We start from the raw sequence: 12,615 nt of genomic DNA on the forward strand, positions 1-12,615 counted from the left end.
TAAGAATAAAACCTCCACTCCAGACACTCACCTCTGCTATCACTATGCTCACTCTCTATTCTACACCAACACACAATAGAGCACAGCTACACCCCTCGATCAATTTCAGCCTAGCTGCTCACATACGAACAATACTCCATGAACACCTCAACATCCTGCTCGAACGCAGCTATACCCTACGAAAAATCAGCCTAGCTGCACACATAACCATCCTACAGAGGCCTAATGCCGCCAGAATGCAGTCTCGGAGATCCACCACCAGACTGCTCACATCCAACTGATCTCTCAATCCCACCACACCTAAAGTTAGGATGCAGCTACCATCAAGCAATCGCATCAGCTGGTCACATATTGAGTGAACCCAAGTACCCTATGCTACCCTACTCTCTCGACTGACCTGGACTACGGTCCCCAAGGGCGTTCAACCCACCAGTGCTTTGAGGTCATACCAATGATATATAGAGCGCTATATAAATGCTAAATAACATAACATAACTTATGAACGGATAGGGGGAAAAAACATACCCATTTTGTTTTCTGCAGCCGAGTGCGCGTCCATTCAATCACAGAAAGCTTTTTTATTGGGGTGGCTGCAGTATTTTTACAGGGTGGTGGTTCGCTCCTGTGTCCAAAAAAAATAAAAATGCATATTAGAGCGCCTGGAGAACATACAAATGGTAGCGGTGCACGGTATAAATCAACATAACATATATTTTGTCATTGCAATCGGCAGTGCAAGCATTGTACATACACCTCAAAAGCTGGACAGCAGATGGAAGTGCCCCCTGGACGTTCATCTCATTCACACACAAGACAGCTTTCGCTAGCTGTTGCCATGGTTACCGGTGATGCCCGCACTAGTTTCCATGCAAGCACAGAGGCAACCTGTGAAGCTGAGTAACGCGGACGTGATGCGTATTATGCCTTTCGTTGTGCTATTTAAGTGCACTTTCTCCTGCTTTTGCATTTCATATTTGCTCCCAGAGTCTAAATACCAAGCAGTGAATCCAAAAGAAGGAAGTAAACAGCAGAAGGGCGTTTATTTTTAAATTACACCACTTCATAGGCAGGCAGTCAGCTCAAAAGCAAAAGGAACTTCAGGCTTACGCTTCGCAGCACCATTTTGTATTTTCTTGTAATATGTTTAAGCACATTGTTGTTGCCCTTGCCTTGTTGCAGCTTCCAGTTTAGACAGTATGATGTCTTCCCTGCAAGGACATACCTTGTAATTTAATAACACAACCTAATTTACAGCGTCATTCTCTTGACAGCAGTGTTGCTAGGTCTGGAAAAGATCCGGGGTTACGCTAATGTCGGGACTCGGGGCTAGCTAGCCCTTTGGTTGTAGACACTGAGCTTCTATCCGGGGCTACAACCAAAAGACCTGGGGCTATAGCCTCCTCAGCCCCCACTGCCCCCTTCGGCAACTCCTCTGCAGTAGATGCAGCCTCAAGCATAGGAAAAGGGTTCCCTCATCTGCGATTCTCCCACTGGGCGGGTTCCTCGATTTACTGCAGACGTGGGGACACATCACTGAAAGGGCCAGAAATCAGACAATCATGAAGATTCTGCTGACAGTGCAGTGGTCATGACTGCATCATCTCCAAGGGGAGAGTCTGGACCACTCCAGCCCAGGCACAGATATCTCCCGAGAAAAACATTTTGGAAGGATGTGTTTTACAGGACAAATTGTATCCAGGGGAATTGATGGTGTTGGAGGTGGGGGGCAGAGCCTCCCCAAGTGCAGGAGGGATGAAACAGAGATATAGGCCATCATTACGAGATAGTTGGTATCCCGCCGGTCGGCAAACTGTAGTGCCGTTTCCACCACTTGGTCTGCTGGAATTACTGGAAGATTCCAAGTGGCGGAAACGCCAGTAATTCACCTTAAGGACTCCATGGGGGCATGTGCCTGTATTACCCGCACCAGTGTTACCAGGCCGGTAGTACCAGCAGTTTTTTGCTGGTAGAGTGGCGGATATACTTCCAGCTCTTAGCAGCGGGTATATCCTCCACCTTACCAGAGAACTTATAGTCGGCCGGTTATTACTGTCTCTTTATTCCTGGACCGGCTAACTTAAAACGAGGCCCATTGTCTCTGAAGAGAAATGGAGAATTGCCAAAGAAACAGTAGAGAGGATCCTTGCAACTGCCTCCTTTACAAGGGATTCCACGGCATGTGTACAATCCCAGCTCCGCGTGTTTGAAGTATGGACCAGCAGGAGAATCCCTGTGGAATACACGGATCCCCGCACCCTTGGAAGCACCCCGATATTCCCTGATCAGTGTACGTCATGGTGAGAATGAAAACAATAGTGTCCGGTTTACCGTACATAGATCCAACGTGGACTGTTTGGTGCACTGAGTGGTCGAAGTGTACAAAAAAAAGCAGTGGAACTATGTCCCCTGCTGGCCTACCCTGCTCCCCACAAACCTCATTGCCACACCCACTGCCACACGCAATCCAAACCCCCAAACACACCTGCTGTTTAAGGGAATGTTCAGTGCAGTGCACAGAAGTGCAAGTTTCAACTTCTTCCTACACTTTTATTTTAAAACTAAAAACATTCTGGAGCAGTTTCTTTTTAAAATAGAAGTATAGGAACATTACAACCGCTCCCACCCCCTTCGACCACTGGGTGCACTGTTTAAGACAGAGGGAAATGAGTCTCACAGTTGCAAACTCAAACTGGTTAGTATAATTTGGGAGAAGGTCATACACTCATGTTTTATTCTTTTCATTTTGACACTTGACTGGGTCTGAAACCAGACTGGAAGATGTCTAAGATGGCATTTCCCTCCAGATAGGTCTGCAGCTGTGTGGTGACAATTCTTTCCAAATTCGTTGCTGTCCAAGGCTGGAACGCAATAGGCCGATCATTTCCAAAAATCTGATATCTAGGGCTGGATCTTACTACCTGCTCCTCCTGAGTTCTCACCACCTTGTCCTGCACCCTGCCCCCTACGACCCCCTCCTACTCTTGGGCTCTCACTACTGTGTCCTGCATCCTGGCTCCTACAACCTCCTCCTACTCCTGTGGTCTCACTACCTTGTCCTGCACCCTGGCTCCTACCACCTCATCCTTCTCCTGAGGTCTCACTACCTTGTCCTGCACACTGGCTGGCTCCTACCACCCCTCCTTCTCCTGAGACCTCACTACCTTGTCCTGCAACCCTGGCTCCTACCACCCCCTCCTTCTCCTGAGGTCTCACTACCTTGTCCTGCAACCCTGGCTCCTACCACCTCTCCTTCTCCTGAGACCTCACTACCGTGTCCTGCACCCTGGCTCCTACCACCCCTCCTTCTCCTGAGGTCTCACTACCATGTCCTGCACACTGGCTGGCTCCTACCACCCCTCCTTCTCCTGGGACCTCACTACCTTGTCCTGCAACCCTGGCTCCTACCACCCCCTCCTTCTCCTGAGGTCTCATGACCTTGTCCTGCAACCCTGGCTCCTACCACCCCCTCCTTCTCCTGAGGTCTCACTACCTTGTCCTGCTCCCTGACTCCTGTCACCCCATCCTTCTCCTGAGGTCTCACTACCTTGTCCTGCACCCTGGCTCCTATCACCCTCCTTCTCCTGAGACCTCACTACCTTGTCCTGCATCCCTGGCTCCTACCACCCCCTCCTCCTTCTCCTGAGGTCTCACTACCTTGTCCTGCACCATGGCTCCTGCCACCCCATCCTTCTCCTGAGGTCTCACTACCATATCCTGCACCCTGGCTCCTACCACCCCTCCTTCTCCTGAGACCTCACTACCTTGTCCTGCAACCCTGGCTCCTACCACCCCCTCCTTCTCCTGAGGTCTCACTACCTTGTCCTGCACCCTGGCTCCTACCACCCCTCCTTCTCCTGAGACCTCACTACCTTGTCCTGCAACCCTGGCTCCTACCACCCCTCCTTCTCCTGAGGTCTCACTACCTTGTCCTGCACCCTGGCTCCTACCACCCCTTCTTCTCCTGAGGTCTCACTACCTTGTCCTGCACCCTGGCTCCTACCACCCCTTCTTCTCCTGAGGTCTCACTACCTTGTCCTGCAACCCTGCCTCCTACCACCCCCTCCTTCTCCTGAGGTCCCACTACCGTGTCCTGCACCCTGGCTCCTACAACCCCCTCCTTCTCCTGATGTCTCACTACCTTGTCCTGCACCCTGGCTCCTACCACCCCATCCTTCTCCTGAGTTCTCACTACCTTGTCCTGCACCCTGGCTCCTACCACCCCTCCTCCTCCTGAGGTCTCACTACCTTGTCCTGCACCCTGGTTACTACCACCCCCTCCTTCTCCTGAGGTCTCACTACCTTGTCCTGCACCCTGCCCCCTACCGCCCCCTCCTACTCTTGAGATCTCACTACCTTTTCCTGCTCCCCGGCTCCTGTAACCCCATCCTTCTCCTGAGGTGTCACTACATTGTCCTGCACCCTGTCTCCTACCACCCCCTCCTTCTGCTGAGGTCTCACTAGCTTGTCCTGCACCCTGGCTCTACCCACCCCCTCCTTCTCCTGAGGTCTCACTAGCTTGTCCTGCACCCTGGCTCCTACCACCCCCTCCTTCTGAGACCTCACTATCTTCTCCTGCACCCTGGCTCCTACCACCTCCTCCTTCTCCGGAGGTCTCACTAGCTTGTCCTGCACCCTGGTTCATACCATCCCCTCCTTCTCCTGAGTTCTCACTAACTTTTCCTGCTCCTTCGCTCCTACCACCTCCTCGTGACTTGCAGTTGCCTGCCTTGATGTTATCTTTTCTTTCTGCTGACAACCAGTTCTTGATGTTATTGCCTTCTCTCTTGCTCCCTTAATTCCATGATCCTGTGGCTGGTCCACAAATCCCTTTATGCCCACACTCTGGAATACCTCAAGGGTTTATCAACGATCCATATTTCTAGGAACGGCCAACCTGAAGTGACCCTATACTCCATCCCCATATACAAGAAATATAGGTGCAGATCTCTCCATATGTAGCCCTCACTCTATGGAATGCCATTATGCCACATCTTTGATCCAAGTTCACACGTCTTCAAACTCTTCAAACACGAGAGGCGTCTGAAGACTCCTCCCTTCTGCTCAGCTTAGAACGGTGGCACGCCAGTCACTTGGGTCTGTCCCATTCTATACCTTTCAGACCCGACTCATCCTACGACTGGTCAGATACCTAAGCATGGCCATACCATGGCCTTGATTGCTGTGGGGCTGGCGTGGGTACAGCAGGCATTGACCTGCTCTACCCTGACTCAGAATTTCACACAGCCTGGGCTCTTAACAGTTGATCCAGGGCAGTACACCCCAGGCTTCCTGGAGCTTGCAACTCTCTTGTGATTGTTTATATTGCACATAGCTGTGATTTGGTCTGGAATTCCTTTTTATTTCATTTAGAGCTAGGTCTCTGAGAACCAATTTACTTGTCTGGTTAGGAATTTTGCTGGCCACACTCAGGACTTTATCTTCAAATTGGAAGACTCTAACAAGAGAGATGAGACCAGCAAGATGGCTCAATATTCAAACAAATCCAGTGTAGCTATATGTCTGGAAACCAAAGGTCGCATGTTCTATCACTGGACGCATCCACAGCTCCTCGAGTTGTGTAATAACTCCTGTTATCAGAGCTCAAAACCTCTGCCTGGTTTTGGGACCAGCAAGTTGATGGCGCAGGTGCCCAGTGCCACCCTGAGCAAGTGAATGTTGGACCCAGGAGTTGTAAGGGCTGGTGCCCCATGTTCACCCCACCTTGTTCCCCGTCAAATGAACAACTATCGCTCAATTCTAAGATGGAGGAAAGGTTTTTGTTTTCAAAATATTACTAAACAGAATATATCGAGCATTTGTCCATAACTCCGAATTGAATTTCAACATTGTATTATCCAGCCCACTAGGACCAGTGGCAGCAGAATTTGAGGACTTTTAAATTCATTTTTCAATCATCTGGGGTTCAATTGCCAGGGACTATAGGCATTCCATTCTATGAAAGAGGGTTAACAGTTGGCTGTCCATGCAATTTCTTAATATGATGAGCCCAAGCTTGTCAGTTACTGAATTAGTTTGCCGGCTATCTTGTCAAATTTACCATTGACCAATAACCAAAAATTCAGAGAATTATTGGCCGTTACTATTGTCAACATCAGCCCATCCTCTTCCTGTCTGCGATTGTATATATGTGTTCTTAGCCAATTCCTGTAAACTTGTTTAGCATACTTAGATTCCTGCAAGTATACTTTGTCAGAGAGATTATCACATCACAATATTGTCAGTGTAGAGCTAAGTCAACTCTTGCTAATTTGTATTCGCCTATCATACACATTTCTCTGTTTATTTTTCTTATTAACATAAGCAAGAGAATACTGATGACAGTCTTGCAAGTAATTAGGGAGTTTTGAAGGAGGGAGTAATGTGTACTTTTCTTCAATCGTAGTGGAACTCATTGTGTCATTTGCTCATCGCATGAAGCTGCTCTTATTACCAATTATTTTTGTTATTTTATGGCCTCTAATGTTTGCAGGGAGGTCTATAAAGGGGCATGGGTTATTTATTGGAATAGCAAAGGAAGCACTCGGGATACTATGATCACTAGTTGTTTCTTCAATAACTTTAAAAAGTTAACATTATTCAAAGAGAGACCACAAAAGGACTGAGTAATCAAGAGAAGGGGATGAATTATGACCTTTCCGCGTAGGGTCACACAGCACACCGCCTTTGATATTGCCATTTGTTAATATTAATCAACATACCTTGAATAGCTGTGTTCATTTTTTGCCATTAGACACATTTACATCATTGCCCCGACTTCTCAGCTTTGCAACACAGGCACTAGATTTCTCCACGCATACAGAATTCAAGCTGCCTGCTAATATTAGATTTGCACCTGCCATACTGGTCACTACTTGCTCACAGGATTTGGAAACTTTAACCAGATGAGCGTACAGCTCCGTGTTTGCGGGATTCCAATAAACGTTGAGGAGGATTAGAGAATTCAATTAATTTCTCTATCTCAATGTAATTTTAACCACTAACAAACCATATGTTGCATTTGAAATGGTTTCTACAGATTCATAATGTTAACAATCCCCCCGAGGGTGGGATATAGTTATATAGCTAGCCCCGAATCCCGCCAGTCCCGACATTAGCTTAGCCCGGGAGCTATCTCCAGTCATTACCTTCTTGATACTTCTTTCGTACTATGCTTACTACCACCAACAGAACAGTACATTGAGGGTTAGACGAGTGATCTTTATAAATTCTCCCACTTCCCAGAGTTGGTCGTGCCAGATAGCTGGTGCGTGTTATGCGGGGGACGCACTATAATAGGAGCAATGTCATAACCCATGGCTCTTAGCTGCAACGATTTTTGAGTGGTCTGTGAGTTGCACCGACTCTGTTCGTGCATCATCGAAGAAGAAAGCTTGATGCCTTTGGAAGTTAACAGCCGAAGGGATGGTATTTCATATAGGAGGTAAAGAACGGTTCACCCATTAAGAATCACCTCCCCCTCCGATCTCAATCCCAATTCTATAAGAAATGTATAGGATAGTGCCTGCTGCAAGAAGCTATCGTGAGATTTATTAGGGGCTGTGAAAGTCTTAACATTCTCATGCCTGTCATTCAAAGAGTTAGGTGGTTTAAAATTTGGTATCATAATATCCAAGTTCTGTCCTCCCGGTTTGAGATTAAAAGCCTCTGCGTCCTTAGTGAGCCATTTAGAGCCTACGCTTCTCTCCTGATCCACGAGGTGGTTGGGTCCAGGGAGTTTTACCCCCTTGTTGGTTGTTAAAGTACCCGCAGTAGATGGCAGCTTTAATACCCTGGATTCCACATTTATTGGGTCGGACGTTGTTGGTGAGCATACATTTATTGGGCTTTTTGAGGTCTCACCGTCTACGACCAATTTCTCCACCAAGATCCCATTACTCAAGTATTCCGGACATGTTTGTACGGCTGCGTCACATTTTGGCTTCATTCCAGAGTTAGCACTCGTTAGAGGTGAGCAACTATCTGTAGAACGGGCCAATTCAATGTCTACATTTCAAGAGCGAACTTGCAATCCAATATCCGTCATGGCTGTGGTTGGAGGGCTAGGTTGCCCAGCAGTTACTAAGTTAATCTCACCTGCCGGGGTCACCGAATTCAAACTTCCACTAGCCACTCCCACAGATTTACAAAACTCTTTTGGTTAAATAAAAGAGGCTGGAAAAGCTCATTCCCGCACAAAATTATTCCCACTTTGCTTCACTGCAGTGGGTTTTCTTCAATTTTTTTAATTTACATTTAGCTTTAGCCGGAAAGGTCTCCTTGTTCGTAATATCAGAAGTCGATAACTCCCTATTCCCAGTGGAAGAGGGTACCGCTTCTCTAGAAGACACGGGCGGAGTAATATTGATTTTTTGATTAGCCTCAGAATCGGCCATGGCAGTTATTTTTGGTTACGGTATTGAGGACTTATTAAGTTATAATAATACCTCCACACCCTCCAGCTTGATCTCACTAAATTGTATCATATGTACTACCATTTCGAACTTGATGTTATCGTACAATTCCGTAAAGGAGCAAAGAACCAAGTTGCGGGCTGTAATTGAGGAGGGTGTTATCTCAGCCTTGTCCCTTCATTCTCTCAATTTAGGATCTAAAATTGAATTCTCTTCTGAGGAGGACAAGCCATCAGTGGGACTCGTATAGCACTACTTGGCATCAACAGCTCAGTCAAAAATGAAGAAGGAACAATTGGATCCTTTAAATCATTTTGAGCTTTAAGGGTCGCCGCCTCATTCATACACATTACTTCCTCTCATTCCGTTTGTGACGGGTCTGCCGCCAAAATACCATAATCTTCTATATAGTTACATTCTGATCCTGCAATTACTGCTTCAATCTGATTGGCGTCACTCCCAACATCTACACGATGCACGGGCAGCGGATGTATTTCCAGGCTCGTAGCAGCAGCGGGAAGAAAATCCACAACAATCCACAAAAGGGTGCTTTACACTGAAGAAGAGCTGTTCACTGAAACATCCGCCCATTAGAAAAGTATCCACTTCTGTTTTTATAATTATCATTAGGGTATTTATTGATCAAGGATCTAGCATCGGAGCTCTTTACAATCATACGGGGAAAAACATGGTGAGGGCCCGGGGAGCAGGAAAACAAGGGAGAGGGGAGCCAACAACCGGGGAGGGTAAGGTGGGGCAATTTACAGGTATAGAATTTTCAAAGGAGGCAAAGTGTACTCATGCCTTGGTGCAAAGAGGTGGAACATCCTCTCGATCACTTTCCACTGCGATCCATCCCACCTCAAAATCAGAAAAGAGTGAAGACTTTGCTCTCCCAGAACAAACTCCCCTTCTCTAATCTATTTGCTTTTCTGGCATCTTGCTGCTGGCACGCTGGTGCCAGTCATGGCATGCCGCATGCCAATAGATCCGAAAATACATAAATAAGATTGCATCTCCATTTTGGGTGGTCCGCCAACACCCATATGGCAGGTGGAGGTGTGTCCCAGAACACAATGGCCCTCATTACGACCCTGGCGGAAAGTGACTGACCGGACCGCCACAGCGTAACTAGCGTTTCCGCCATTGCACGAAGGAGCAAAGTGCGGCCCATTCCGACCCATCGGGCACGAGCACCACGGCATGGCGGAAGTGCAAAGTCCGCGATGGCGGAAATGACCCCAAAACGGCCCACACCGCCGCCGTACGGCGCCCTAGGTGCAATACCGCCACCCATCTCAGCGGACACCGCAGTGTGCGCCTACCGGAAAGTACGGTGACCGGAAATATACGGAAACGGAAGTTAAAACATGGGCCCGGAACGGGAAACATCCCGCCGTACACCCATAAAACCACGAAATCCACACAACCACTATAAACACTACCCTGAGACACACCCCAACCCGTCATCCACCCTAGCGAAACCAAGAAAAATGGGAAAAGTAGCGAAGAAAGCGTGCGACCGCAAGCGGCAGGTCCACTTCTCCCGTGAGGAACTCACCGTGCTAACAGAGACCCTCCAGGAGAATGCCGCCGCCGTCTTCTCCACGCAAATGACCAGGACGGCACTTGCGAACAAGAAGGCCATATGGGCTCTGGTGGCACAGCGGGTAAGTGCGGTGGGGACCGCACCCCGCACCCCACAGCAATGCCGTAAGCGATGGGACGGCCTGCGGATACGCGTCCGCAGCATACTCTCTGCCAACCGCAACATTGCCACAGCCACCGGGGGAGGTCCTGAATTACCCATCAAGTTGACCCCCTGGGAAGAAATCTGTGCCTCCACCATCGGAATGGAGAGCATCGAGGGAGTCGGAGGGATGGAGAAAGGAGTGCAGACATCCGAAGATTCAGGTAGGTGGCCCTAACAAAACAATGCCAAATCCACAATGTCCAATCATGTGAAGTACCATGCGTCCACATAGTGCAACAGAAACACATGTCCAGGAGAACGTCCACACACATCGGCCTGATAGCGCACGTTAAAACCCACAATAAATACATAAATAATTAAAAACCCCTAATACACGCACTACACGTGCAGCAGGCACACCCTAACTGCAGGCTGCCACACAACTGCACCCTCACTCCACACACAAATGAAACCACCTCCAAGGCCCCGACCCAAATCACCCTCAGGTACCACCCCAATGCATGTGATACAATGCCATTTCAATTCCCACAGACCCATCAATAACCCTCGCCCTCCTTTACTCCACCACAGGGTCCGATCCAAACGACGAGCTCCAGGACACCCCTACCAGCACACCTGCAAAGAGGGCCAAGACCAACGGCCAAAGACCCTCCACCTCAGCTGCACGCATCAAGACACGGCAGCAGCACAAATCAGGTGGCAGCACACAGGAGGGAACATCAACAGGCACCCCAGCAGCCAGCATGCCCACACCACCACCACCACAGGTCCCCCCAACGGATGCCACAGAAGGCACTGGCTCCGGTGGCAGCAGCACCATAGGTGACACCCCATTGATGGCAGCATGCTCCGACACAGAAGACGGGGATGTCGAAGTCAGATCCATCCATGACCTCTCCCAATCCCCCTGTCTGTCCGATCCCGTACAACCTGAGGATACCACGCAGGGGCACCCACAAGACGACGACCGGCCATCCCCCACAAGCCCTGTGGCAAGGCAACATGAGGACAACAGCCCCTCTGTGACACCCCCGCAAATGGCCATGGCCCAGCAGAGGCAACAGTCCCTCGACCAGTTAATCGTGCAACAGCAGCAACTGGCCACGCTCCTCAAGGATCATGCCGATGAATGTGGGGGCACTAAGGCAGACATAGAAACATCAACTGAGACACTTAGGGCACAAATGGAGAGTAGCACCGAGAGCCTGAGAGTCCAAATGGAGAGTTGCACCGAGAGCCTGAGAGTCCAAATGGAGAGAAGCACCGAGAGCCTGAGGGGGGAACTGCATGCGACGTCCAAAGACGTATGTGCCGAACTTGCCGCAGTGCGCCGTGTGCTCACTGAGCTCTCACAAACCCTTAGGGACATGCATGGACGTGAGCAGGCAGAGACATCATCCGTTGCAAGTTCCGTCCAGGGCAGCCCCCAACGTAGATCTGGGAGGAACCTGCGCTCCACAGGCAGGGGTGCCCCTGATACCCGCAGAGGGGGCTTGCAATAGCGACTGCCCACTGACAATGAGCATCTTTGGACACTGGTGTTCGGGGGGGAGGTAGGAGGGTGGAGGGGGTGTGTTGGGCTCACTTGGGTGGCGGGTCGATAGGGTGTTCAACATGATATCACATATGCCATAAACAGTGCACGATCAACCAATGAGATGTGTGGACATTCATCTTTGTGTACTAGGCCATCATAGGCGTACAGTCCATATTGTGCATGTCCCAGACACACACAGTGCCACGAGTCCCGTGTCCATGTATCAGCCACCAGGCGTGAGTGCTAGAAGCATACATCAATGAGATGCTGACGAATTTCACGGGCCTCCTGTGCCTCGCCGACTCCTTGAGGTGCTGCCACATCCCCACCCTCATCCTGACCATCTTCAGGTGCATGCAGTTCTGCGTCAGGGGGCATGGGCACATTTCTACGTACGCACATGTTGTGGAGCATGACACATGCCATGACCATCTTTGCAACCTTCTCATGGCGGTACAGGAGTGCCCCGCCAGACCTGCTGAGGCAGCGGAAACGACCCTTCAGTAGGCCGAATGCCTGTTCAATGACTACACGGGTACGTGAGTGGGCATGGTTGTAGTCCTCCTCATGCTGGTCCCGTGGGTTCCGGACTGGTGTGAGGAGCCATCTCTTCAGTGGATATCCAGCATCACCTGTATGTGGATGAGAAACGTATGATGTGGAATGCCATTGCTACGTACGCCCCCCCCCCCTTCCTGCCAGGTCATTGCCGAATCACATAGCCCACATTATCATGCATGTAATGAGACTCACCGAGTAGCCAGGATCTGTTCCCTGCGTGTCGCTCCATGTAGCGTGGTATTGTAGAGTTCCTCAAGACCATAGAATCGTGGGTTGATCCAGGGAATCGGGCACAACAATGTGTAATGATCCTGTTGGAGTCACACACCATTTGTACATTCAGGGAATGAAATTGTTTTCGGTTGCGGTACTGGGCCTCCATGGCATGTGGG

General features: G+C 49.5%; 1 protein-coding gene across 7 annotated transcripts in view; it reads right to left on the reverse strand.

Annotated features, from left to right (window-relative positions):
- The window catches only part of RALGPS1 (Ral GEF with PH domain and SH3 binding motif 1), a 2,625,553-nt gene that overhangs the window by 2,269,301 nt on the left and 343,637 nt on the right, over positions 1-12,615 (reverse strand). For 6 of the 7 annotated variants that reach the window (XM_069609374.1, XM_069609376.1, XM_069609373.1 and 3 more), the window contains exon 2: positions 526-622. The exons of the other annotated variant lie outside the window; for it this stretch is intronic. The gene's annotated coding sequence lies outside the window, so the exon portion shown is untranslated. The remainder of the gene's footprint in view (positions 1-525; positions 623-12,615) is intronic. 7 annotated transcript variants of the gene reach the window in all.

Source organism: Ambystoma mexicanum, chromosome 8, assembly GCF_040938575.1.
Source record: "Ambystoma mexicanum isolate Mex_15411 chromosome 8, UKY_AmexF1_1, whole genome shotgun sequence".
NCBI lineage: Eukaryota > Metazoa > Chordata > Amphibia > Caudata > Ambystomatidae > Ambystoma > Ambystoma mexicanum.